We start from the raw sequence: 24,877 nt of genomic DNA, 5'->3' as shown, positions 1-24,877 counted from the left end.
TTGGGGAAGCTCACATGCTACCACACTCTCAACAACCTTCACTACAATGCGAAGGTTGGACACCGGGCGATAGTTGGCTAAAGAAGCTGGGTCCAGGGAAGGCTTCTTAAGGAGGGGCCTCACCACTGCCTCTTTCAGGGAAAGAACCCCTCTTTCAATGAAGCATTGGTAATTGCCTGGAGCCAGCCTCGTGTCACCTCCCGGGAAGCCGAAACTAACCGAGAGGGACACAGGTCCAACACACAAGTAGCAGCACTGAGTCTCCCCATAATCCTGTCCATGCCCTCGGGGGTCACAGGGTCAAACTCATCCCAGATAGTCTCCACAAGAATCATCCCCATCGACTCGCCCGAATCTACCCAGTCAGAGTCCAAGCCTGTCCAAATCTGAGCGTTTTTATCCTGCACATACTGAACCAGTTCTTCAGCCCTACCCTGCAAGGGGTTATTCCCAGTTCCTTGGTTAAGTAAGGAGCGGGTCACCCTAAACAGGGTGGCTGGGCAGTTATCTGCGGATGCGATAAGAGCGGAAGAATGTTGCCGCTTTCCCGCTTTTATCGCCACTAAATAGGATTTAATATGAATTCTTACTAGTGTTCGATCGGATTTGGATCGGCTGGCTCTCCAACCACTCTCTCATAAAGACTGTTTTATTTCATTTTCATTTTGTACAATCACTTATATACTGTGCAATTAAGAAAACAGTAAACACAACTCATCTTCTATTCCACCATAGAAAACCAACATAACACTTCAATCCTCCATACACCCTTTCTTCTCCCCCTCCAACTTTCATTTCTCCCCTCCAGCATTCCCCTCTTCTACTTCCCCTCCCCCTCAGACATTCCTTTCTCCCCTTCCCTCCATCTCACCCTCCTTACATTCCCCTCTCACTCCCTCTCTACTCCTCCCTCTTCTTTCCCTCTACTCCTCGCTTCGGTGTATTTCTACTATTCATTAATCTATTCGATTTGTATTTTGTACTAAAATTGGAAGAAAAGAAAAAAAAAGGAAAAGAAAAGGAAAAGAAAAAAAAAGAAAAAGGAGCAGCAGTATACAAGTGCATTCTTATTGTTTTGGAAATTGAAACTATATTTCCCCCCTCCCCCCCTCCCCCCAGTAAACCCCCCTCCCTAGCCCCCTTCCGACTTCCCAGATCCCATACCCGGCATAGCTTTTTATCAAACACAGTCTAGAGTATATTAAAACCAAATAGGTTAAAAATTAAAAGATAAAAGATAAAGGAAAAAAGAAAGGAATAAAAACACACACACAAAAAAAAATCAATAAACTCTCTACATTGAGCTCAGCTTCCCATCATTATTAAAACTTAAACAATGTACATCATTCCTGATCTCAATTAATTTATTACTTGCAGGATTTCAAACTATATTGAAACCAAATAAGTTAACCAAATAGAATTCTACTCTAGCTAGGGGCCTTATCTCTTTATCTAAATATCTGTCTATTTCCAAACCTTTAATTTGTCCCTTTTATACCTCCTTCTCTATAAAGCAATTTAAACACATCTCAAATACTTCTCTCGGTTTCCTTTTCCAACTCTTCTCATCCTGCCTCTACCCGTGTCCATATATATATTTTATTTTCATCCATACTCCTCTCATATTTGCTCCGCCTTCCTGCAAACTCCCTGGGTATATCCTTCCAAACATTATATTCAAATAACAGTTTATATAAAAATCAACTTACTTTCTGGCTCAAAATAAGCTCTAATTGAACCTTCACTACCCTCCCATCTACACCACACTTCCCAACTCCATTCAACCTAAACCACAATCCAGGAACACCACGATCTCCGCCCTCCTCACCCTAGAAAATAAATCATGAACAATTTATATAAAAGTTCAGAGTTATCCATCAAGTCTTTTTTAAGTCCCATACAATATATTTTCCGAGGAAATCAGCATCACTTCTTTCAGCCTTAATGTCTCTTCATCGGTATACAACTATTCCATTTTATACAAGACAGAAGTCACAAAGTATTATTCAAGTTAAGAATTAAGCAAATGTTTTGGAAGCAGAACTAAATCCTTGTTCTCTGCTCTTCTGCCCTTCCGGAGGGGGAAAGCGATACCTCCCGCCTTGTAGTTGTGTGTTTTGTTGTTTCTCTTCTACTTCTCCTTGTCTTTCTCCAAGTCCAGGTAATTCAGGATGTCCCGCCTTTAGGATCTTATAATAAAAATCTTGGGCTTCCCAAACAGAGTTGAGGCGATGTTTTTGGTCATCAAATGTAACTATAATACCAAATGGCACATCCCATCTGTACTGTATCTGACAATTTCTGAGTTCTTTAGTTAGAAAAGCATAGTCTCTCCTGGCTTTTAACATTTGGGGTGGTATTTCTTTGAAAACGATCAAATCCTGTCCATCAATTCGCAGCCTGTTATTATAAAACTCTTGTAATATTGCATTTCTGGATTCTCTTGTAGCAAAATATATAATTATATCTCTCGGAACCTGTCTCTGTTTTGCTGCCCACGAATTATGGCGGTAAATTTTTTGGATCTGCCAATCAAAGTTGAGTCCCGGACTTCCCACCAAACGACTGAAAGCCTCAGAAAAAGTCTGTCTCAAATTCTCCTGTTCATTTTCACGCAATCCCCTAACTCTTATTGCAAACGCCGTCTTTTTATAATTTGTCATAACAGGTTGCTTTTCTGCGTTTTCAACTTCCTGTTGCAACACTTCAATTTTAGATGTCAGGTTAGAATTAGCTTCCTCCAAGAGCTCGAGTTTATCTTCCATTCCAGCAATATAATCTGTCATTACAGTTATGACTCCGATCATATCCTCCTTTGTTTGAGCAATCTTGGCATCAATCTTGTCACATAAGTCCGAAATAAGTTGCTTCATTTCCTCTCTAAATTCTTTAAGAGTTTCAAAAAGAAATTCTTTCGTTAACAAATCTCCAGTAGAGGGCGTAGAAGGCAAGAGCTGCGGCTTTGTAGCAATTGCTTGGGATGTATTGTTAAAAAACATCTGGACTGCTTTGACTTCAGAGCCATTATAAAAAGGAAACAAACAAAGTCTCTGCTCACTTTGATTTAAGATAAGGTACTTTCAATAAACTTTTGGCAATTGATAAAGAGAAGTCTTCAAGGAAACAGGGCTAATTAATTTGTGAGAAGTTATTCCCTTGATTCTATGCCAGGAAGGTGGAAATATATCATATATCAAATGCGGAAGCTATAAAATCGCCATTTTGAAAAACAATTAAACAAAGGAGTTTTTTATAAAATTGAAGCTGGTATTTTGAATAATAATAATAAAAAAGGGTTCTCAGGAATGGTCGCTGCTCGGATTGATTTTAAATAACTTAGTTTCAAAAATTTGTCCTGAGGGGGGGGGGTGACTTGCCTTGAGCTGAAAAAATACAGCTGAGAAGATCTGGCCGGAGTGAATGACTCAGCTTTTGTTGAACCCTCTTCTCCGTTCACAGCCAAAAAAAAAAAAGCTGTGAACTACAAAGAGGATTCTAACGACTGAGCCCCTCCCTGCTTCTTTCTTGCCTGAGAAAAGAGATATCTATAGATCTTTTAGATATACGAACCAGAACTCTGAGGGCAGCTCTGTTGAGCCTCCGGCGACGGCAGGCCCCTCCCCCCGGAACTCTCCAACCACTCTCTAAGTGTCTTTTCTGGCATTTCATCTCCTGGAGCTCCTCGGTAAACCAGGGAGCTACCCGGGATCAACACTGGGTCAGAGGCCGCAAAGGCACAATGTGATCCAAGGCCACGATATCCCAGGCTTCCACTAGGGCTTCGGTGGAGCTGTGAGCAAGGGATTCAGGAAAAGTCCCAAGCTCCATCAGGAATCTTTCAGGGTCCATCAGGCGCCTGGGGTGGAACCATATAGTTGGTACAGTATAGTCTCCTTCTTGATAAAATGCAACAATGTGGAATGGTGACAGGGCTGGAAATCAGGTTAGCAAAGAAATGCTGGGGAAAAGCAAGGGTATCTGGGTGATGGTGAATGGGACTAGCTCCATGGCATGGCGCTGCAATGGAGAAATGGGAAATGGAGCGGCCAGCGCAAGGGAAGGAGGAGCAGGCTGCTCCATTTCCCATTTCTCCATTGTGTCATTGTGCCCAGGATCTACTTGATAGCAGAGGGTGGGGAGTAGTTTAACAACCAGTTCGCCCAGATTCAGGTTGGCATTCACAGGAAGCTCATCCTGTGTGGCAGAGCTGGAAGATGGGGATGGACGACCCACGATGGCCAACTTTACATTGGGCAAACTAATTGTTAAATTATTTGAATCCCACCACTGGAACTTTCTATCCAATAAAATGGCTGTTCAATGGTGAGAAAAGTAAGATTGTTGTGCACAGTGGTTAGAATGGAGTACCGGAGGCTACTTTTGCTGACTGTTGGCTGCCTGCAATTTGGCAGTTCGAATCTCACCAGGCTCAAGGTTGACGCAGCCTTCTATCTGTCCGAGGTCGGTAAAATGAGGACCCAGGTTATTGGTGACAATATGCTGATTCTGTAAACTGCTTAGAGGGGGCTGTAAAGCACTGTGAAGTGGTATATGAATCTAAGTGCTATTGCTATTGCTATTGCTATTCTTCACTTAAACAGGAAAACCCAGATGCTCAGATATAAGATAGGCAATATCTGGTTTGGCAGTAGTACTGTCTGGAAGTGTGAAGGATCTGGGAACTTCAAATTAAGTGTGAGCAAGGATTGTGCTGTAGCTGCCAAAGAGTCAATGCAGTTTTGATTTAGAGTGGTATAATAGGAAGGTCATGGGTATAACATTCCTGTTCTATGCTGCTTTGGTAAGAGCAGCTGTAAAACCATCTAGAATACAAGAAAGAGGTTTAGGAGTTGGGAAGAGTACAGATGAGCAGTAGAGATGGTGAGGCGCTCGGAAGATCAGTTTTAAAAATGTGCATATATTTAGCCTAAAGAAGGACAGCTAAGAGGATCCATATTAGCAATCTTCCAATTATTGAAAGATTTGGATTCATTCTCCACATTCTGGAAAATACTACAAATATTCCAAAGTCTTACAGAGATACATCCAAGTCTGAAATAAGGAGGATTGACTTTGAGAGCTATTAATCAATGGAATAGAGTTTCTCTGAATTGTGGATGCTCCATTTCTGAAGGTTTTCAAAGATTGGACAACCATTTGCCTGGGCTGGTCAAAGGATTATTGCTCTGTGTAGAAACTAGAGGTCTTTCCCAGCCAGCATATAACTTTATGGATGAAATAACTCTCCTGAAATCACAAAAGCAGCAGCATCTGTTTGAGTCAGTAGAAAGCAAATTATATTCTCTGTAGTTTGATAGTGCTTTCTTGTGGATTTAAAATCAAAATGAGGACCAATTTGTAGGATTAATATTATATGTGACAATATGAAAAATCTCAGAATCTCCAATTTCATAATTCAGACTGAAGAGATTTTGTAATCTGTGTTTTGAGATACTTTCCCTTAAAAATAATGGAATTTGGTGGATAAAAAATAACGAATTCTGTGGAAAATGTTGCTTTTTTATGTTTTCCATACGAAATAATTTAGATGTTATTTTTGTAATCAGATTTTTATTTTATGCAGATCTTCTTTGAACTATCTGTACGACTGTATATTTCCTTTCAATTGCGTAAATTACTGACGGTGTCACTATGGTCTGAAAGTGGCAAGAGAGATCTGACACGTAATGACAGCCGCAGGACACATATGACTTCCATAGGTTTTGCTGACCCAGCGAACGAGAGAAATTTAAGAGGCGCCGCCCGCAGGAACAATCCGTGCGAAGAAAGAAAGCTCGCCACTGGTTGTCAATCTTGCGCATGCGTTTTCCTTTTATGGGCCCGCCTCCAAGTGAGAAGGCGCGCATGCGCGTCGCTGAAGGATTTTTCGCTGCAGCTGCCGAATCTCGTTGGTGACATTAGGGGAACTCACTGGCACTCGCTCGTGAAAAGCGTGAGGTCGATTTGGGGCCTGTTACATTTTGGGGAAAAAGATAGGATCCTGCGAGGGACAAACTCGTGAAGCCCGCTTCCTTTTCCCTTTCGAGAATCAGCTGAGTCCAAGGATAGCTCCCTCATCTTGCTGCACCGAGGACCCTTCGTGGCTTCGCCTAACCGGCTTGCTCTGAGTCCCTAGTCTTTTCGTTCGGACGAAGCTGATCTTGGGCAAGAAAACTCAGAGCCGCTGGAGCTGGGTGAGAACCGGAATTGGGTAGGGAAGCTGGCAGCCTCTTCTGCCAGAAAGGTGGGCGGGGACCCTTCACTTCTCTGGAGAGGAAGGTAGGCGGCGAAAGGGTTTCTAATGTCTCAGAACTAGTCGGAAGGGATAGGCCTGAGTGCAGGAATCTGTGGACCTATGTTGGACGTTTATGTGCCCGGACTTTTATCACGACACCATGAATATTATTGCTCATTTTGAGACATAACTGTTGTGGTAGTTGATGAGATTCAGCCATTTCGCACCGGTTCAGCAAACCCGATACCTAACTTTTTATTGAGTTCTGAGAACCGGTTGGGGTAAAATTTCCAGTAAATCTCAAATTTTCATGTTAGCATATAAATAAACCACGGTTAACTATGGGAAAGTCAAGCTACACTCTCTGTCAGTAGAATGTTGTCTGGGGTTCGAGGGTGTTTCACAGGATCTTTTTTAGGAAGTATGGTTGGAGGGGGAGTAGGAGAAAAAGTTGAAAACTAGCCTGCTTGAATTTTCTCATGTTGGCAAAAGAAACTGGGTCTTCTTCTGTTCTTTATAGCAAAAGATTCAGGGAATTTACTGTACTGATATAGCTTAATAGTCAGATAGTTAAATTTAGAAAATTCTGTTAATGATTAATATTGTAATGAATAAAGCTTACATTCAGATCTCTTACAAATAATTGTAAGAGATCTTACAAATAATCTAAATAATGATGAATAAACCTTTAAAGAGTTTCATAGGGAAAAAATAGATTGCTGCCCAAATATGATCTAAATATGCTCTAGGCATGAATTTAGAAATAGTGTTTGTGGGCAGAAGGTTATGTTTCAATAATGGTTTTTAGTGGTATTCCTTTCCATGCCTATTTCAAATTGTAGATTTTTTGTAGATTTTATTAATATTTGTAGGCCGCCCTTTTCCCTGAGGGGACTCAGGGCGGCTCACATAAAATCAGGGAGGGGGAATACAAACATTGACATAGAGACATATAATAAAATAGCAAGCAACATACATTCATCATTCGGGAGGGGCGCCTATCCTTGTCCCCAGGCCTGACGGGCTAGCCAGTTCTTAAGGGCTGTGCGGAAGGCCTGGATGGTGGAGAGGGTACGAAATTGAGAGCAGCATTTGCATTCTTAATCCTGTTAATTTTAGTATGCTGAATCAAAATTAAGTTTATCTAAAATTCTCTTAAAACCAGTGTGGAAAATTAATTATTGATTTCTTCAGGAATCAATTATGAGTTAAGCAAACTACTATAGTAGGGTTTTGATGCTCTTAAAATGGAGATAGAAAATGTAGCATGAGTTATATGTAGGCAACCTCTGAAATTTTAAAACTACAGGCAGATGATATTGATAGTAAATTCTTAGCTAGTGTGGTAAAGGAAGTTAAGAGTTGTATATCAGCAATCTCTCAAATTTCCAGAGCTTCCTTATTTTTTGCCATAAGTTTTTGTGGATGAGTACAGGTAATCCTCGGCTTAAAACAGTTTGTTTAGTCACTGTTCCAAGTTACAACAGCATTGAAAAAAGTGACATGACCGTTTTTCACAATTTTGAGCATTGTGGCATTCCTATGGTCACATGATCGAAATTCAAATATTTGGCAACTGACTCATGTTTATGACAGTTACAGTATCCTGGGGTCATGTGATCAACTTTTGCAACCTTCTGACAAGCAAAGTCAATGGGGAAGCCAGAGTCAGCTAATAACCATCTTATTAACTTAGTAACTACAGTGATTAACTTAAAAACTATGGCAGAAAAGATCATAAAATGGGACAAAACTCACTTAACAAATGTCTCAGTTGTAGTCATAATATTTTGGGCTCAATTGTAGGCATAAGTCAAGGACTATTTATATCTGTTAGCTACAAGATTTGAGTTCCAACAATGTATACAATATACAGTTATTCCAGAAATAAATGAAATGCGGATATTTATTTATTGAACAAAATTTATATGCTACCTCATCAAATAATGCTAATTAAACTATAGTAATTATAAAACAACAGAAACATTTTTAGCCATTTTTTCTCATCCTCTAGAACAGTGTCTCGAACTGGTGATTCATAGACCACTGGTGGTCCGTGAGAAAATTATGGTGGTCCTCAGAAAAATTATTTGCATTTTTTATATTGCACTAAATCAGGGATCCTCAAAGTACGGACCCTTTGCCGGATATGTGTAATGAATGTTTGTGTTGCTGCACTGAATCTCTCCCTTCGAGGTCTTTTTGTGCAGGTCAGAGGGGAGCAGAAATTCCAACTCGGGGTCTGCTTCAGTGTCCTGGTGTAGGGCTTTGGGCAAAGGCTGGAGGGAAGTACTGCTGGTAGAGAAGAGCCAGAGGGCCTTGTTCCAGTGGGACTGTACCATGGCCGGGAACTGGCTGACCATCTCAGCCTGCTGAGTCTCCAGGTGCCAGTACCTAGTCTTGCAGTCCTGCAGGTCTTCCCTCTGCTTGGAAAGCCTATGCTCATAGTCTTCAGTGAGGTGCTTCTGCTGAGTCTCCTTCTCGGTCAGATCCAATTTGAACTGAGTCAGCTGTTTTGCCAACTTTTTCTTGTGGTGGCTGCTTAGTTCCAACAATTGCTTCCCCTTGGGGCCCCAAGGAGCTTGGGCAGGGAGGCAAGGAGTGGCTGGGAGGGGATGGATGAGTAGAAGCTGGCAAGATGTCCCTCAACATGAATGACATTGAGTTGGCCATGCCCACCCTGTTACACAACCACCTAACCACGCCCAACCACCCAGTCATTAAGCAGATCATTGAGGAAAAAAGGAGAGCTCTAATTGCATATAAAGCTTGTTGCAGTGAGTGCAACCTAAAGGTTCTGTGAGCTGCTTGTAGCAAAGTCCAACAGACCACCAGGAAATGTGCTAACAATTATTGGCTGCAGCTTTGCTCTTGGATCCAGATAGCAGCTGACACAGGCAACATCAAGGGGATGTATGATGGCATCAAACAACTCTTAGGTCCAACACAGAAGAAATCTGCCCCTCTGCTATAGGTGAGGTTATCCAGGACTGAGCATAGTAGATGACATGCTGGATGCAGTACTACTCTGAATTATACTCCAGAGAAAATGTGATAATTGAAGAAGCATTAAATTGAGTGATAAATTGAGGAGCTTGACAGTGAACCAACTTTAGAAGAATTAAAGGCAGCCCTGGATTCTCTTGCCTCTGGCAAGGCACCTGGGAAAGATAACATCCCTGCTGAAGTTCTGAATTGCTGTGAAGAGAACATCCCCACTGAACTGCATGAAATCTTCTGTCTTTGTTGGAGGGAAGGTGGAGTATTGCAGGACATGAAGGATGCAAATATCGTCACACTGTATAAGAACAAAGGTTACAGAGATGATTGTAACAACTACTATGGCATCTCTCTTCTTAGTGTTGTAGGGAAGCTGCTTGCCTGTGTCGTACTGAAGAGGCTCCAGGAGCTTGCAGAGAGTCTATCCAGAATAACAGTGTGGATTCCGAGCCAACAAGTCCACTACTGATATGGTATTTTCTCTTAGACAGTTGCAGGAGAAATGCGGGGAACAAAGACAGCCACTTTTCATTAGTAGGAACGGCCTTTATAAAATTCTCCCCAAGATTGGATGTCCATCGCATCAGGTCCTGCTTACCCTTAATTCTCTATAAATGGCAATTCTTACTGTTCAATGTTCATTACAATTCCCTTAATCTACTATATAGAATAACAAGCAGTGTACATCTCACTTTGTTCACCATCTTAGAAGTTTTATATATGTCCATGTTTCATATATTTTGACCCGTCCTTAATTATCCTATTGTCATATTCAATCAATTAGCAATTAAGTTTAATTATCATTTATAAAAGTGAATCACAAACCTCTGTTTTACAATCTCCCAATATCAATTTCATATTCCATATATTTTAACCTTTATTTAATTATCTTTTCATTATCATAATCAATAAGCAACTTAATTTTATTGTCATATTTAGGAGTAAACCCCTTATTGCAGCTTTGTATTTTCCCACATAACAATTTCTAGTTGTCTGATTTTTTCCTAGTAAGTCTTTTGTCCCACTTCTCTAATCCTGCTTTCTCCCTTTTCTTTGTTTTGACACGTCCACCCTCTTCAATTTTCCCCAAACCATCAAGTAAATCTTTTATATTTCTCTTAGTTGGGGCGTAACCTCCTTCTTCAATTTTGCTTATGCTATTGTCAACCTCCAAAACATCTTTTGTCTGCTTTTTATTTTCTTTTGTTAGGACCCATCCCTCATTTTCCTGTACCACTGCCAAACCCCATGGAGTTTTTTGTCTGCTTTTTATTTCCAACAGTTTCTACCTCTTCATTATCTCTCCCCTCCTTCTTCCTTCCCTTCTTCTTTAAATACCTGCTTCTTTGAATTCAGAATTCTATTTAGGCTTGATTTATGCATATTTTTTATAATTTCACATAGTTCTTCAAATTCCCACCTTTCCATAATGTCTAGTTCCAAAGTTACAGTTAATTATACAGTTCTTATTTCAGAGTTCTGGTCCACCTTAAATTTATCTAATTCAGCTGCTGTGGAGAAGAGCGACAGGAGCCATCTTGGTCTTTTGTTTTTCCTTATTGTCCAGTTCTGAAATTACAGTTAGTTATACAGGTCTTATTTCAAAGATCTGGTCCACCTTAAATTTAGCTAATTCAACTAATATGAAAATGGAAGAGAAGCTGGAGCCATTCTTGATCTTTTGCAGAAAAAAAAGAAAAAAAAACCTTTCTATTTTCTCAGCTCTTGACCTTGTTATTATTTTTCCCCTTGCCACTCTCAACCTCTTGTTGGCCATAGTTGTTCAAAATATATCAATTGGAACACACTTGCATACAGCCAAACCCGGGTATGTTTCTTTCACCTTCTGCTTTTCCAACTTCTGATTTATTACTGTTAGTTAATTAAAACTTCCCACACAGGCAAGGTTAGGTTATCAGTTATCAATGAGAAAATAGTGCTTTTTTTCTTGATCTTTCTTGGTTGTTGCATTCCACCTCTTATTAATTAGAGTTGCTTAAGATATATTAGTTGGAAGACATTCAGACAAAGTAATTCCTTTGGAGTGTTTGGTTTCAATTTCAAATCCAAATCAAATTTAGAATTTGTATTTGAGTGGGTTTGTCACTTCTCTGCTTTTTCCCTTTCTGTCTGAAATGTTTCAAACAAATGTCTTTTTGGGAGGCTAGTGTTTCAACCCTCCATTTTCTTTTCTTTCCTTTTGCCAAAATCCAGATCTGCCTATTAATATTGTTTGTACTCTCAAGATTCTTTGCCTTTTCCAAGTTTTGATTTGTGACTGGGTTAAATGAATTTTCTTACCGGTCTTTCATCTCGACCTCACCCTCCTGTTCAGTTGCTTTGGCTGGAAGCCAGATTCTTGTGCAGCCATGTTGCCATGCTGCTGCCTCTACTCCGATTCAGAGGGCAAATCTCCAACCTGCGAGGGACCTGTTGCCTCCCCCTGGGTCTGATGAGACGCTTCCCCTTCTTTGCCCCCCCCCCAGGGGGGTTCTGATCCAAAAAAGGATCCCTGGAGTTGGTTTGTCAGACAGAGTTCATGTGAGGTTCTTCAGAGCTCACATCCCCCACGTCTTTCCAGCTGGAGAACTTCTTGAACCTAAACCAAGATATGGAAAAATGGAGAGGGAACATGAAATATACATGAGAAACTATTGAGATCTAAAGACAGAATCACGAGGTGGGGCAAAATAGCTGGGAATTGTGACCATCTCAGCAAAAATGATACTGGGGGGGGGGGTGTTTAAAAGCACTATGACTATATATGTATACTTTTTCTCTCTTTTTTAAAAAAGGAGGAAGATATATGTTTAAATTAAATACGTACGTATATATTGAAAAGGAATTATAAATACCATCAATATAAAATGGAGCTCACTCAGAAGCTGAAATTCACCAAGTAAATGAGATGAAGAGTGTGAAGTAGAGGGTAGAAGTAAGGGAAGAAGAGAGGAATAGAAGAGAGGGCGGGGGGAAGAGGAGGAGAGAAAAAAGGAGTGGCAAGGGGAGAGAGGAAGAGGAAGTAGAGAAGAGAAGGGAAGAAATGAGGTAGGGAGGTGGAGAAGAGAGGGAGAAGAAAGTGACGGATAAGGTACAAATATGGTGTATGGAGAGCAGAAGAGACAATAATTGTTTTTGGGAGTTGATGACAAGGCAAATTGATATAAACATTTAATAATACAATATGATGTTGGCTATGTAATAGTATACATGTGGTTATATGTTATAAAAATGAAAAAATAAAAAACTTTATATATATAGAAAGCATAGTCAGCAAAGTATATGCATTGGCCACCACAGGGTGTAGCGGGTGAAGCCGGCAAATTGGTCTGTCGTAAATCATGAATAAATCTCCAAGTCCCATTAGACTTAGGGATGGGGGAAATTGACATTGATCAATATATAAAGAAAACATCAGGTCCTATCATGAGGAAATGAAGGGCACTGTTGTCTTTGATGGCTTAACATCAAATTCCTTTGACATTTGAAGTGGAGTGAAGCAGGGCTGCGTCCTCGCATCAGCTCTATTCAGGATCTTTTTTGCTGTCATACTGAAACATGCTTTTGGAACTGCAACAGAGTGTATTTATCTCGGGACCAAAACAGACGGAAAACTCTTTAATCTCTCTAGATTGAGAGCAAAATTTAAAGTCCATCTGAAATGCTTACAGGATTCTCTCTTCTCTGACAATGCTGCTGTTACTGCTGAATCTGACGAAGACCTTCAACGACTTATGGACTGTTTTAGCAAGGCTTGCCAAGACTTTGGACTAACAATCAGCCTGAAAAAAACACAAGTTATGGGTCAGGATGTGGATTCACTTCCATATATTACAATCTTTGCACAAGAACTGGAGGTCATCCATGACTTTGTGTACCTCTGCTCAACTATCTCTGACACTCTTTCTTTAGATACTGAGCTGAATAAACACATTGGCAAAGCGGCCACCACATTTTCCAGACTTAAAGTATGGCTTAATAAGAAGCTGAGAGAGCATACAAAGATCCAGGTCTATAGAGTCTGCCTCATGAGAACAACTCTTGTAATGCAGTGAGTCTTGGACCCTTTATGCACAGAAGGAAAGAAAGTTGAACACCTTTTATATGTGCTGTCTCCGACATATTCTTGGCATCATCTGGCATGACAAAGTTCCAAATAACACAGTCTTGGAATGTGCTGGAATTTCTAGCATGTATACATTATTGAAACAGCAACATCTATGCTAGCTTAGGCATGTTATGAGAATGACTGGTGCTTGGATTCCAAAAGATCTATATGGAGAATTAGTGCAGGGAAAGCGCCTCAGAAGAAGACCACAGCTGCGATATAAGGATATCTGCAAGAGGGTTCTAAAGGCCTTGGGAATGGACATTAACAGCTGGGAAACCTTGACCTCAACTTTGGCAGTCCCAAAATCAGCAAAATCTGGGGGCTGGGCAGGGGACAGAATGTATGTGCCCTCAGTGTGGAAGAGATTGCCACTCCCAAATTGGCCATTTTAGCCATATCAGATGCTGTGTTAGGACCTTTTTCCAGAGCACTATACCATAGTCTGTTGAGACTGATGTCAATGTATATTAGTGGTCCAGAGGATTTAAAATTATGAATTTAGTGGTCCCTGAAGTCCAAAAGATTGGTGATCCCTGCTTTAGAAAACAGTTTAATTGTAGATTCCATTGTGGGCTACTTTAGTGTTTTAGTATCAGATACAAAACCATCATTGCTATTTCAATGACTCTAGGTGGCTTACAAAAATAACCCAATATGAAAAGAGTAGAAAAAATAACTCCCCCCCCCACCAACAATAAGCAACCAAACAAGCCATGTAATGAGTTCCATCCCACTTTGAGTTCCCCAGACCTGTTGACAAAACCAGGTCAGGGGCTTGTAAAAGAGTGTTAAAGTGGAGGCCAGTCTAATTTCTATAGGGATGATATTGCAAAAGAGGGAGCCTTCACAGAGAATCCCTTCTGCTTCCCTCCAGATATACGTTTTTAGGGAATCCACAACATTTTCCAGTGGAAGAGAGGAAGGGGTTACATGTGGGTATTCTCAAAGCCTGATTGGTCCAAAGACTGAGAGAAAACTTCTTAAATATTCCTTCCATTATTGCCCAGTTTCCTCTCAGTCTTTTGGTCCAAACTCTGTTGAGTTTTGGTATAGGTAGGAAATTTCCTTTATTCAATCAGCTTTTGTAATTCGCTCAATTGGAGACTCCAAATTCTAAAATTTCTAAATTATTGCTGCGGCCCAAGGGACAGTCTTTTCTACCTCATGAGGTTGGGGAGAGCCCCGTGGGGCATTGCCCTCCCCCTCCGTAGGCCTGGAACTCTTCATATCCCCGGGGCAGCAGGGGTGACGAGCTTCGAAGCGCAGCTTTGGGAGCTTCTTCATAGGGCGGATGGCAAAGTGGTGAGCCTTATCTTAACCAGCGCTGCACGAGGCGCGCGCGAACAGCCAGAGGAGACGTCGCTTTTAAATTCGGATGGCTGCTGCCCAACTAATGACTCCCCACTAATTGTAGGAATGACGAGCCACTTGAGGGAGTGCGCCAACCGAGCCATGGAGCCCCCAGAGCCTCAGGAGCCCGCCCTGATTCCAGGTGATTGGTCACAGCTTCGGAGCCAGTCGCGACCGCCATTATCCCGCACCCAGCGTTTCAGAGCTCCGTCGGCCATTTTGGAAGGCGCCATGTGTGCAAGGTCTATCTCGGCCGCTCGAAGGCCTCAGACCGAAGAGACCGGTCCGAAACACAGCCAATCTAGCTTCCGAGGGCCCAGGCACTGGCGGGGCCTAAAGAGGCCTGTTGTCTTGATTACTGGACACGTGAGTGGGGGCGATGGAGGTGAGCTCCGAGATTCCCCAAGGCCTGGTAGAGGCCCCTATGGCAGTCGGGGACGAGCAGGGACAGGACCCCAGAACCAGGGCCTCCTGAGCCAAGCCCTTGGCGTCTCAGTGCCCCTCTAGGGCCCCAACAAGAGAGGAGGCGAGGAAGCAGAAGGCCCTGGAAAAGACCTTCGCCAGGGCCGAGAAGCAGGCCCGGACAGCCGGGCCCAGATCGACCAGCAAATCCAGGTCCCCAGGCAGGCTCTCCCCTACACACTCAGCCTCACCTAGGGGCTTCAGTCCGTCCTCTCCTTTGGCCTCCCCGTCCAGATCTCACGGGTATTCCAGGCGGGGAGGGTCTCCTTCCCCTTTGGTTTCCCCAGAGCCAGCAAGGGAGGTAACTGCAGACCCATTGGAAGGTACCTCTAGGGTGCACCTTTCTGCACGTACAGTTGCAAGAAAAAGTATGTGAACCCCTTGGGATTACGTGGAGTTTTGCATGAATTGGTCATAAAATGTGTTCTGAACTTCATCTAAGTCACAACAATAGAAAAACACAGTCTGCTGAAAATAATACTACACAAACATTAGATGTTAACATGGTTTAATTGCACATAACATGTAAACATTCACAGTGCAGGGAGGAAAAGTATGTGAACCCTTGGACTTAATAACTGGTTGATCCTCCTTTGGCAGCAGTAACCTCAACCAAATGTTTCTTGTAGTTACAGATCAGACCTGCATAATGATTTGGAGTAATTTTAGACCACTCCTCTTCACAAAACTGTTTCAGTGTAGCAATATTCTTGGGATGTCTGGTGTGAATCGCTCTCTTAAGGTCATGCCACAGCATTTTAATTGGGTTGAGGTCAGGAATCTGACTAGGCCACTCCAGAGGGCGTATTCTGTGCTGTTGAAGCCATTTTTGTGTTGACTTACTTGTATGCTTTGGGTGATTGTCCTGTTGCATCACCCATCCTCTGCGGAGCTTTAGTTGGCGGACAGATGGTCGTAGGTTTTCCTGCAAAATGTCTTGAAAAACTCTGGAATTCATTTTCCCATCAATGACAACAATCTGTCCAGGCCCTGAGGCACCAAAGCAGCCCCAAACCATGATGCTCCCTCCGCCATGTTTTACAGTGGGGATGAGGTTTTGATGTTGGTGTGCTGTGCCTTTTCCCCCCTACACATAGTATTGTGTGTTTTTCCCAAACAACTCAATTTTGGTTTCATCTGTCCACAGTATATTTTGCCAGTAGTGCTGTGGAACATCCAGGTGCTCTTTTGGAAACTTCAAACGTGCTGCAATGTTTTTTTTGGACAGCAATGGCTTCCTCCGTGGTGTCCTCCCATGTACTCCATTCTTGTTTAACGCTTTCCTTATTGTAGATGTGTCAACAAAAATGTTAGCATGTGCCAGAGATTTCTGTCTTTAGCTGACACTCTAGGATTCTTCTTTACCTCATGAAGAATTCTGCGCTGTGCTCTTGCACTCATTTTTATAGAATGACCACACCTAGGGAGAGTAGCAACAGTGCTAAACTTTCTCCATTTGTAGACAGTCTGTCTTACTCTGGACACATGAACATGAAGGCTTTTGGAGATACTTTTGTAACCCTTTCCAGCTTCATGCAAGTAAACAATTCTTGATCGTAGGTCTTCTGAGAGCTCTTTTCTGCGAGGCATGGTTCACATCAGACAGTGTTTCTTGAAACCAGTAAACCCACAACAGGTGTGTGTTTTTAAAGGGCAGAACAGCTGTCAGCAACACATCCAACATCATCACACTGATTGGAGTCAAGGTTGGCTCACTCCTGGCTCCAATTAGCTCTTGGAGACATCATTAGGCTAAGAGCTCACATACTTCTTCCTCCCTGCACTGTGAATGTTTACATGTTATGTGCAATTAAACCATGTCAACATCTAATGTTTGTGTAGTATTATTTTCAGCAGACTGTGTTTGTCTATTGTTGTGACAGATGAAGTTCAGAGCACATTTTATGACCAATTCATGCAAAACTCCATGTAATCCCAAGGGGTTCACATACTTTTTCTTGCAACTGTAGGTTGGCCCCGCATGGTCCAGGCTCCTCTTATGAGGACTTCGAGGACTTGGACCGCCTCCCTGAGGGTATCAAGAGGCTTATATCTGCAGCCATTTCCCGGGGTATTGCCCAGTGGGACAGGAGCTCCCATTCTACTAGAGCCCAGGGCAGCCATAGCTGATAGCACTATAGGGCCCCCTATCCATCTATAGTCAGTGAGGGATCCATCCTGGGAGAGGACAACCTTCAGGACATGGGGTTCTCGGAGGACAAGGATGCTGCCCTTCCCGATACCCCCTCTTCCTCAGGTCTTTTCCCCCCAGCTATGTTTAAAACCCTTTTGAACAAGGCAAGGAAAACCAACAAGATTGGGACTGGGGATCCTACAGTTCTCCCGCCTAGAGACCTAGATATGACCATGTTTTCGAATACAGCCATGAACAAGGAGGAGATACCTGCTCCTCCTCTATTCATGGAAGTCATAAAGAATCAGTGTACTCGCCCTTCTAATTTTTCCAACCCTGGGAGCAATGACCGACACTTCTACAATATAGAGCAATCCTTTGCTCAGGCCCTTCAGTTGCCAACCATTGACACGCCCATTGCAACCCTAGTCTCCTAGTCACCAGTGGTATCTGGGAATGCAGCTGATAAATTAAAACTGGAGGACAAATGAGCGGAGCTTACCTTGCGTAAGAATTTTAATGCCTCCGCCTGGGCCATAAAATATGCAACAGCGGCCTCATACTTTAATCGCACTATGGTGATGTGGCTTCGCCAGCTCCAGGATCGCATTCCGATCCAGGACGAGTGCCTCCACCAGGATCTCACGAAAATAATAGCTGCTTCTCAATTTTCTGCTGATGTGACCCTAGATGCAGTCAAATTTGCTTCCAGTGCCTTGGCCACTTCGGTTACTTCCCACTACTTATTATGGCTGCGTAACTGGCAGATAGATAATAAGGCCAAATGGAATCTGGCAGCTGCCCCTTTCAAGGGTCCCAACCTTTTTGGGGAGGCTCTTGACCCCATCTTAGTCGAGAACAAAGATAAGAAAAAGGTACTTCTGTCTAATGCCAAAAAGACCGAGGCCTGTGCTCACCCTTATCGCAGGCCGTCATATAGGGCTCCTGAATTTGACCATCAACAACACTTTCAGGTCAGACAGGCAATTCCCATGGCCTGCTTATCAGGACCATAACAGGTTCCAGCACCAGTCTAGGCAGCCCTTTCGAGGTGGAGGCGGTAGCCCATACCGCAGGGGAAGTGACTTGAACCCGAGCCTTCCCATAGGCAGCCATCTGTCCCTTTACGTGGATTAATGGAATGAGATCACTTCAGACGCATGGATCAGATCCACAGTCCGCCACGGCCTGAGGCTAGAGTTCCTCTCCACTCCTCCGAATCTCTTCAGGTCGTTCCCTCTGTCGCGGAGCCTGGATCGCCGCCACCTGATGGATCAGGCCATAAAACATCTTCTCGACATCCAGGCTGTGGAGGTGGTCCCCCCCCCCTATGGAATGCGATCAGGGCCACTACTCCAATCTGTTTGTGGTCCCGAAGGCTTCGTGGGGCTAGAGGGCAATTCTGGATCTCAAGTGCCTGAACCGCTTCCTGGTATACAGATGCTTCAAAATGTCCTCCCTCAAGTCCATTCTGCAGGGCATTCGGAGGGGGGACTTCTTAGCATCGATAGACTTGACGGAGGCTTACCTCCACATACCAATTCTGCCAGCTCATCGCAGGTACCTGAGGTTTTCACAGGGCGACTCATTATCAATACAGGGCTCTTCCCTTCGGGTTGGCTTTTGCCCCCCTGCACATTCATGAAGGTTCTGGCGGCATTGGCGGTTCACCTCCGGTCCATCCCGGTGAGGCTCCAATGTTACCTGGATGATATCCTAGTTCAGACGGGGTCCCTTCCACAGGCAGTCTCAGACCTTCAGCTCACCATTCAGAGCCTTCAGTCCCTGGGGTTTTTGGTCAACTTCCCCAAAAGTCATCTTACTCCTTCCATGCGCATTCTTCACTTAGGGATGGCCATAAATTCAGTGTCAGGGGTTTTCCACCTGTTCCTGGACCATCAAACAAGTCTGCACCAGCTCGCAAGCACAGTTCACAGAAGTCAGTTAGTTTCAGTCCTGACATTGTCACAGTTACTGGGCAAGATGGTGTCTTGCATCGGGATAGTCCAATGGGCCAGACTCGATCTCCGCTCCCTCCAGTGGGCACTCATCCCCTTCCAGAAGAGAGGATGAGCAACTCCCTCCGGACTCTGCCTCCCGGCGGGGGTCCAAGCATCCCTCAAGTGGTGGCTTTCCCCAGCCCTTCAATGGGGCTGTTCCTTTTGGGAACTGGACAGGGTGACTGTGACCACAGACGTGAGTCTGTTTGGTTGGGGGCACTGATGGGCTCCAGGCTAGCGCAGGGCTGGTGGGCTGCCCCAGATCTCTGACACAACATCAATTGGTTGGAACTGAAGGCAGCATGCCTGGCCCTACAACATTTCAAGGCATTTGTCGAGGGCTGTCACGTGCTCCTCCTGACGGACATGTAGCTATGAAGGCTCACATAAATCATCAGGGAGGGACACATTCTCGGGCTCTCTGGCTGGAGGCCCTGAGGATCGGCACTTGGGCGGAAAGACACCTGTCTTCCCTGGTGTCGGAACACATTTCCAGCCTGTCCAACCACCAGGTGGACTGGCTGAGCCAGGTGACCCTGGACAATGGTGAGTGGCAGCTCCCCCCGAACCTTTTTCGGGATATCTCTCGGAGGTTCGGCACACCTCTGGTGGACCTTTTTGCCACCCCAGCGAACTCACAACTGCCAAGATTCTTCACCCGGTTCCAGAGCCGAGCTGCAGAGGGCACAGAAGCCCTCAGGAACAGGTGGCCACCGGGCCTACTCTATGCCTTCCCTCCCATTCCCCTCATCCCAGGGACCCTTAGGAAGGTGGTATCAGAGAGGGCCCTAGTTGTCATGATAGCCCCTTATTGGCCCATGAGGCCCTGGTTCATGGTCCTAGTCCAGCTGTGAGTGGCCCATCCATGGAAGATTCCTCGGGAGGAGATCGTCTTGCGCCAGGGGCTTTTGATCCACCCGGAGCCCTAGTGGCTGCATCTGACCGCTTGGCTCTTGAACAGGGCTCCTGAGGAAGGCTAACCTGTCCTCCAAAATCATCCGAACCATCGAGGCCTTTAGGCGCCCATCAACAACCCAGATTTATAATTCCACCTGGGCTGCATTCGTCAGATAGTGTTCCCCACTGAACATCAATCCAGCTAGGGCCACAATTCCCAATGTCTTGGACTTTCTACAGAAACACCCTACGTCGGCAGGTGGCGGCTCTATCTTCAGTCTTGGGGAGAGTGGCGTCTTCCTCCCTCTCACATGTTCCCCTGATCAAGCGCTTCCTTAAAGGAGCAGCCAATCTCAGACCTCCTATCCACAGGCTCCCCACATGGGATCTTCCCATGGTCCTCAGAGCCTTGACTGGGCCCCCATTCGAACCACTCCGGATTGTTCATCTGAGATTTCTGTCCCTTAAAGTAGCCTTTCTAGTGGCGGTTACTTCTGCCCGTTGTATCTCGGAGATGGATGCTCTTGTCATCCAAAGATGACCTTTGTCACTTTCACCAGGATAGGGTGGTACTTCGTCTTGACCCCAACTTTCTCCCAAAGGTGAAAACCCCCTTCCATAGGGCACAGGAAAGCGTTTTGCCTGATTTTTGCCCGGCCCCTTCTAGTGATAGGGAGAAACTTTGCCATCGTTTGGACGTTCACCGCACTTTGTGCATCTATCTTAGGCGGACAGCAGGGGTGCGCAGGTCAGAGGCTCTCTTTGTCTTCTTTCAGCCCGGGATTTTGGGAGCCAGGGTATCCTCGGCCACCATTGGCTGATGGCTGCAACAGGCCATTGCGGGGACTTATGAGGCAGCAGGTCAGCCTATCCCGTCCGGGATTACGGCCCACTCCATTAGGAGTCCCACGACCACAGCAGCGCGGGCCACTAGGGCACCGTTCGAGGACATATGTCGGGCTGCTACCTGGGCATCCCCGACACTTTTCATCTGGCACTATCGACTGGACGCGTTCACCTCGGCGGATGCTTGCTTTGGTCGTAGGGTCCTGCAGAGCGTGGCAGCTGACACTCCCCTTGGGCCATAGTTATCTCTCCCTGGGACTAAGCTTGGGTATGTCCCACATGTAACCCCTCCCTCTCTTCCACTGGAAAAAGAACGTTGGTCTTACCTGAACATGTCTTTTTAGGGGAAGAGAGGGAGGAGTTACGACCCGCCCTAGTTAGGTTAGTTAGGGCCAAGGGGAGGACGGGAGGTTCCCGGGATCTTTTATATTCAGTTTCAGGTCTGGTGTTCGCCATCGAGGAAACTGGGCAATAATGGAAGGAAGGAATATTTAAGATGTTTTCTCTCAGTCTTTGGACCAATCAGGCTTTGAGAATACCCACATGTAACCCCTCCCTCTTTTCCCCTGAAAAGATGCGTTCCTTATGTGGTGGGTCAGGTCGATCTAACCGGAGAGAAATGGTCCTTCAGATAATCTGGTCCCAAGCTAAGTTTTAAACCAGCATCTTGAATTGCACCCATAAGCAGATCACAGCTCCTGTAGAAGTGATACTTGTGCACATATCGGTCTGCACAAAACCATGTGGGCCATCTTGAACCATTTGGAACTTCTGAATTCTTTTCAAGATGCATGTTGTAATAATCAAGTTAGGACATGACTAGGGCATGAGTGAGTGTGAGTAGGGATTGATGGTCCAGGAAAGGGCATAACTGGTGCACAACCCATAGTTGTGCAAAGACCTTCCTGGCTACTATTGCTACCTGCTCCTTAAGTAGGAATTGTGAGTCCAGGAGAAACTCCACATTATGCACTGGATCTCTTTGGAGCACTGCCACCCCATCCAAGACCAGAGATGGCAATTCTGCATGGACCAAAGAACCAGGGGTGACATTCAATTTTTCCTACTGGGTCCTGTGGGCGTGACTTGGGGTGTGTGTCCTGTGACTGAGTGGGTGTGGCCAACTAGATGTCACTCATGGCCACACCCACTCAGTCACAGAACCACCACCATCAAACCACAGAACCCAAGTAGGAAAAAATGTGTGTATGAACACGAGGAGGGCTCATAGCAAAACTTTTCTTCCTCCATTCACATCAGAGCTGCTGCTCCCTTTATGGTCTCCTCCTGCCCACTCTCTTTCAGGGGGTCAAAGTACCTTAAAGAGACAGGTTGCAGCAGCTCTGTTGTGAACGGAGGGAGAAAAGTTCAGATTCTCTCTGCCACAGAATTCAATGTTAAATGCAGCAGAGAGAATCCGAACTTTTCTCCCTCCATTCACAGCAGAGCTCCTGCTCCTTTATGGTCCCCTTGTCCCCCTCCCTCCCATGGACTACCTTAAAGGGACAGGCTGCAGCAGCTCGACTGAATGGAGGGAGAAACATTTGGATTGGGTGGGTCGTTTGAGTGGAAGAGGTGAGTGGTTATTGGACGGGCCAACCAGGGGTGATTTTTACCGGTTCGGCAAATTGATTCAAATAGTCCCTACCAGTTTACGCGAGTCAGTCTGATTTAGTCAAATTTCACCCCTGCAAAGAACCCCAAACCCAGAGCCATCAGTCTTCTAGGGTTCAGTTTCGACCTACTGCTCCCTATCCCACTGCTTCAGTTTGAGCCTATTGCTCCTCTACTAGCCTTTAACAGCCTCTAAGCATTGTGAGAAAAAGGTCACGACATTGTTTAGCTCACCATGGGACATGTAGCTGGGTGTCATCAGCATATTGAAGATACCTCAGTCCATGGTGGTGGATGATCTCACCTAGCAACTTCATGTAGATGTTAAATGGAAGCGGAGAGAGTACTGAGCCCTATGGGACCCCACAAAGCAGGGGATGATGGCTGAACCTCTTGCTCCCTATCAACACTAAGAGTGGCCACAGAGGAAGGAAGTGAACCAGAACAACATAGAGGTCCCCCCTCCCACTCCTAACACCTGAAGCTGCTCCAGAAATATCCAGGAACCTTTGGAGCTGCCATAAAACCACCTTCTTAATGACCCTTCCCAAAAAGGGAAGATTGGAAACAGGTTGAAAATTTTATTCAATAGGGTGGAATATAGTGATGGCAGACAACAGATACCTTAAAATGCTGGGGTACAAACCCCTCCCACAAGGAAGAATTAATCACCACCAGAGACCACCTTCAAGTTGCTTCCTGGGAAGCTTTGACAAAGGAGGGTCATCGATCTGAAACATGGGTCCTTGCACTCAGATTCCCTAGATCCTGTTCACTTTGCCAGGAGCAACAAAGTTAAACATTGCATGGTGGTGCAATGGTTAGAATGCAGTATTACAGGCCAACTCTGCCTACTACCAGGAGTTTTATCCTACTCAGATTTCCATCTTTCTGTGATTAGTAAGAATGGGGATCCAGATTGTTGGGGGCAATATGTTAGCATTGCAATGCTCAGAGAGTGCTGTAAAACACTATGGAGCAGTATGTAAGTCTAAATCCTATTCCCCTTTCTGGATAACTGGGCAAGAACCTGCTCCAGGTGCCTCCATTGGGCCAGCAATCATGCTGGGATCTAATTTGGAATGAAGCTGAGTGATTTTGTCTTCTAGTAAATTAGAAAATTCCTCAGGGCGCCCCTTCAGGTAGACCTCCCGTATCTTTCTTTTCTAGAAGGAGATAGCTCATCTTAAAGAGAGTTGCTGGCTAACTATTTGCAGACATAATTAGTGTAGCGATTCGGGGGCATTCTGGTGTTTAATGTTATTCCTATGATGCCTTTTTGACTTAAATGGTCCAAATAAATGTTTTCTTTCCTCAGTAGTAAACAGATTTTCTGTCCTAGTTTACTCCCTTCATGATAGCCATTCGAGAAATTATAAATGCTGGGAGGTGGGCTAGCTGCCAGCAAGAATGGCTGCTGGAATGGAGTGCTCCATGAAGAACAGCTGGGTTTGGTGTCTGGGAGGGTTTTCTTGAAATATTTTTGTAAACCGATGATTTCCTGAAGGGAAAACTGAAGTGAAATTTGCTTTGGCATGACCATAGGATGGCAGTTCATGGTCTGGGCTTGAAATCTCCTTCATAACCCCGAGGGGTGGAAGAGGGCGATCTATAAAGGTCATCCCAGTGAGGATAGCTGTTCAAAGCAAGCGGGAATTCAACAGAGAAAAACTGCAGGAGTTGCTAGTGGCTTATCAGATTCCTGATCTTGTTGGAAGGTATTTTATTCCAAAATAGCCCAGGAGGCTGTGGAGTTTGAAGCTAGGATTGGGGGTGGATTTTTCCTTTCTTTCCCCGCTTCTTTAGGGTGAGAGGAATGCGCTGAGCAAAGTTGCCAGCAAACAAGAAGATTGGATAGTCGAAGCAGCGGCTGGATACTTTTTCTTTTCTTCTCTGATCTGTCTGGGGAGCCAAATCGAAACTTAATTAGTTAACATAACAAGGGCTGGCTGTGAATAACTCTGATAACATGGAAGCCTCCAGGAGGAAATAAGTTAACTATTGAAGAAGAAACTTTCACATAAAATGGCTTATGCTGACAGTGCATTTTGTTAGTCTGTATCTTGTTAGTTTATATCTGGATAGCTTGTGGAGGAGTGACATCTACTGGCTAAATCTGGAATTTCCCCCCTATGGTATAATTCAAGAGAAAGCAGAATATTTGGTGACTATACCGCTTGGATAGCAGAGACCTGACTATTGATAACTTTTGGACATTATTAAAAGAA

At 44.4% G+C, this 24,877-nt stretch overlaps 1 protein-coding gene across 17 annotated transcripts in view; it reads left to right on the top strand.

The window, feature by feature from the left end:
• Positions 1–5,861: 5,861 nt before the first annotated feature.
• Positions 5,862–24,877, top strand: part of LRRFIP2 (LRR binding FLII interacting protein 2) — a 194,946-nt gene continuing 175,930 nt past the window's right edge. For 6 of the 17 annotated variants that reach the window (XM_087713036.1, XM_087713028.1, XM_087713035.1 and 3 more), the window contains exon 1: positions 5,864–6,194. The gene's annotated coding sequence lies outside the window, so the exon portion shown is untranslated. Of the gene's footprint in view, positions 6,195–24,877 lie in introns of all 17 variants that reach the window. The other 11 variants (XM_087713039.1, XM_087713032.1, XM_087713030.1 and 8 more) reach the window with 5 other exon arrangements.

This window comes from Thamnophis sirtalis, unplaced genomic scaffold, assembly GCF_051295495.1.
Source record: "Thamnophis sirtalis isolate CommonGarterSnake01/CBP01778 unplaced genomic scaffold, rThaSir2_p1.2 scaffold_4, whole genome shotgun sequence".
Taxonomy (NCBI): domain Eukaryota; kingdom Metazoa; phylum Chordata; class Lepidosauria; order Squamata; family Natricidae; genus Thamnophis; species Thamnophis sirtalis.
The sequence above is the reverse complement of the archived record's forward strand: the minus strand, read 5'-3'. Positions and strand labels throughout refer to the sequence as shown.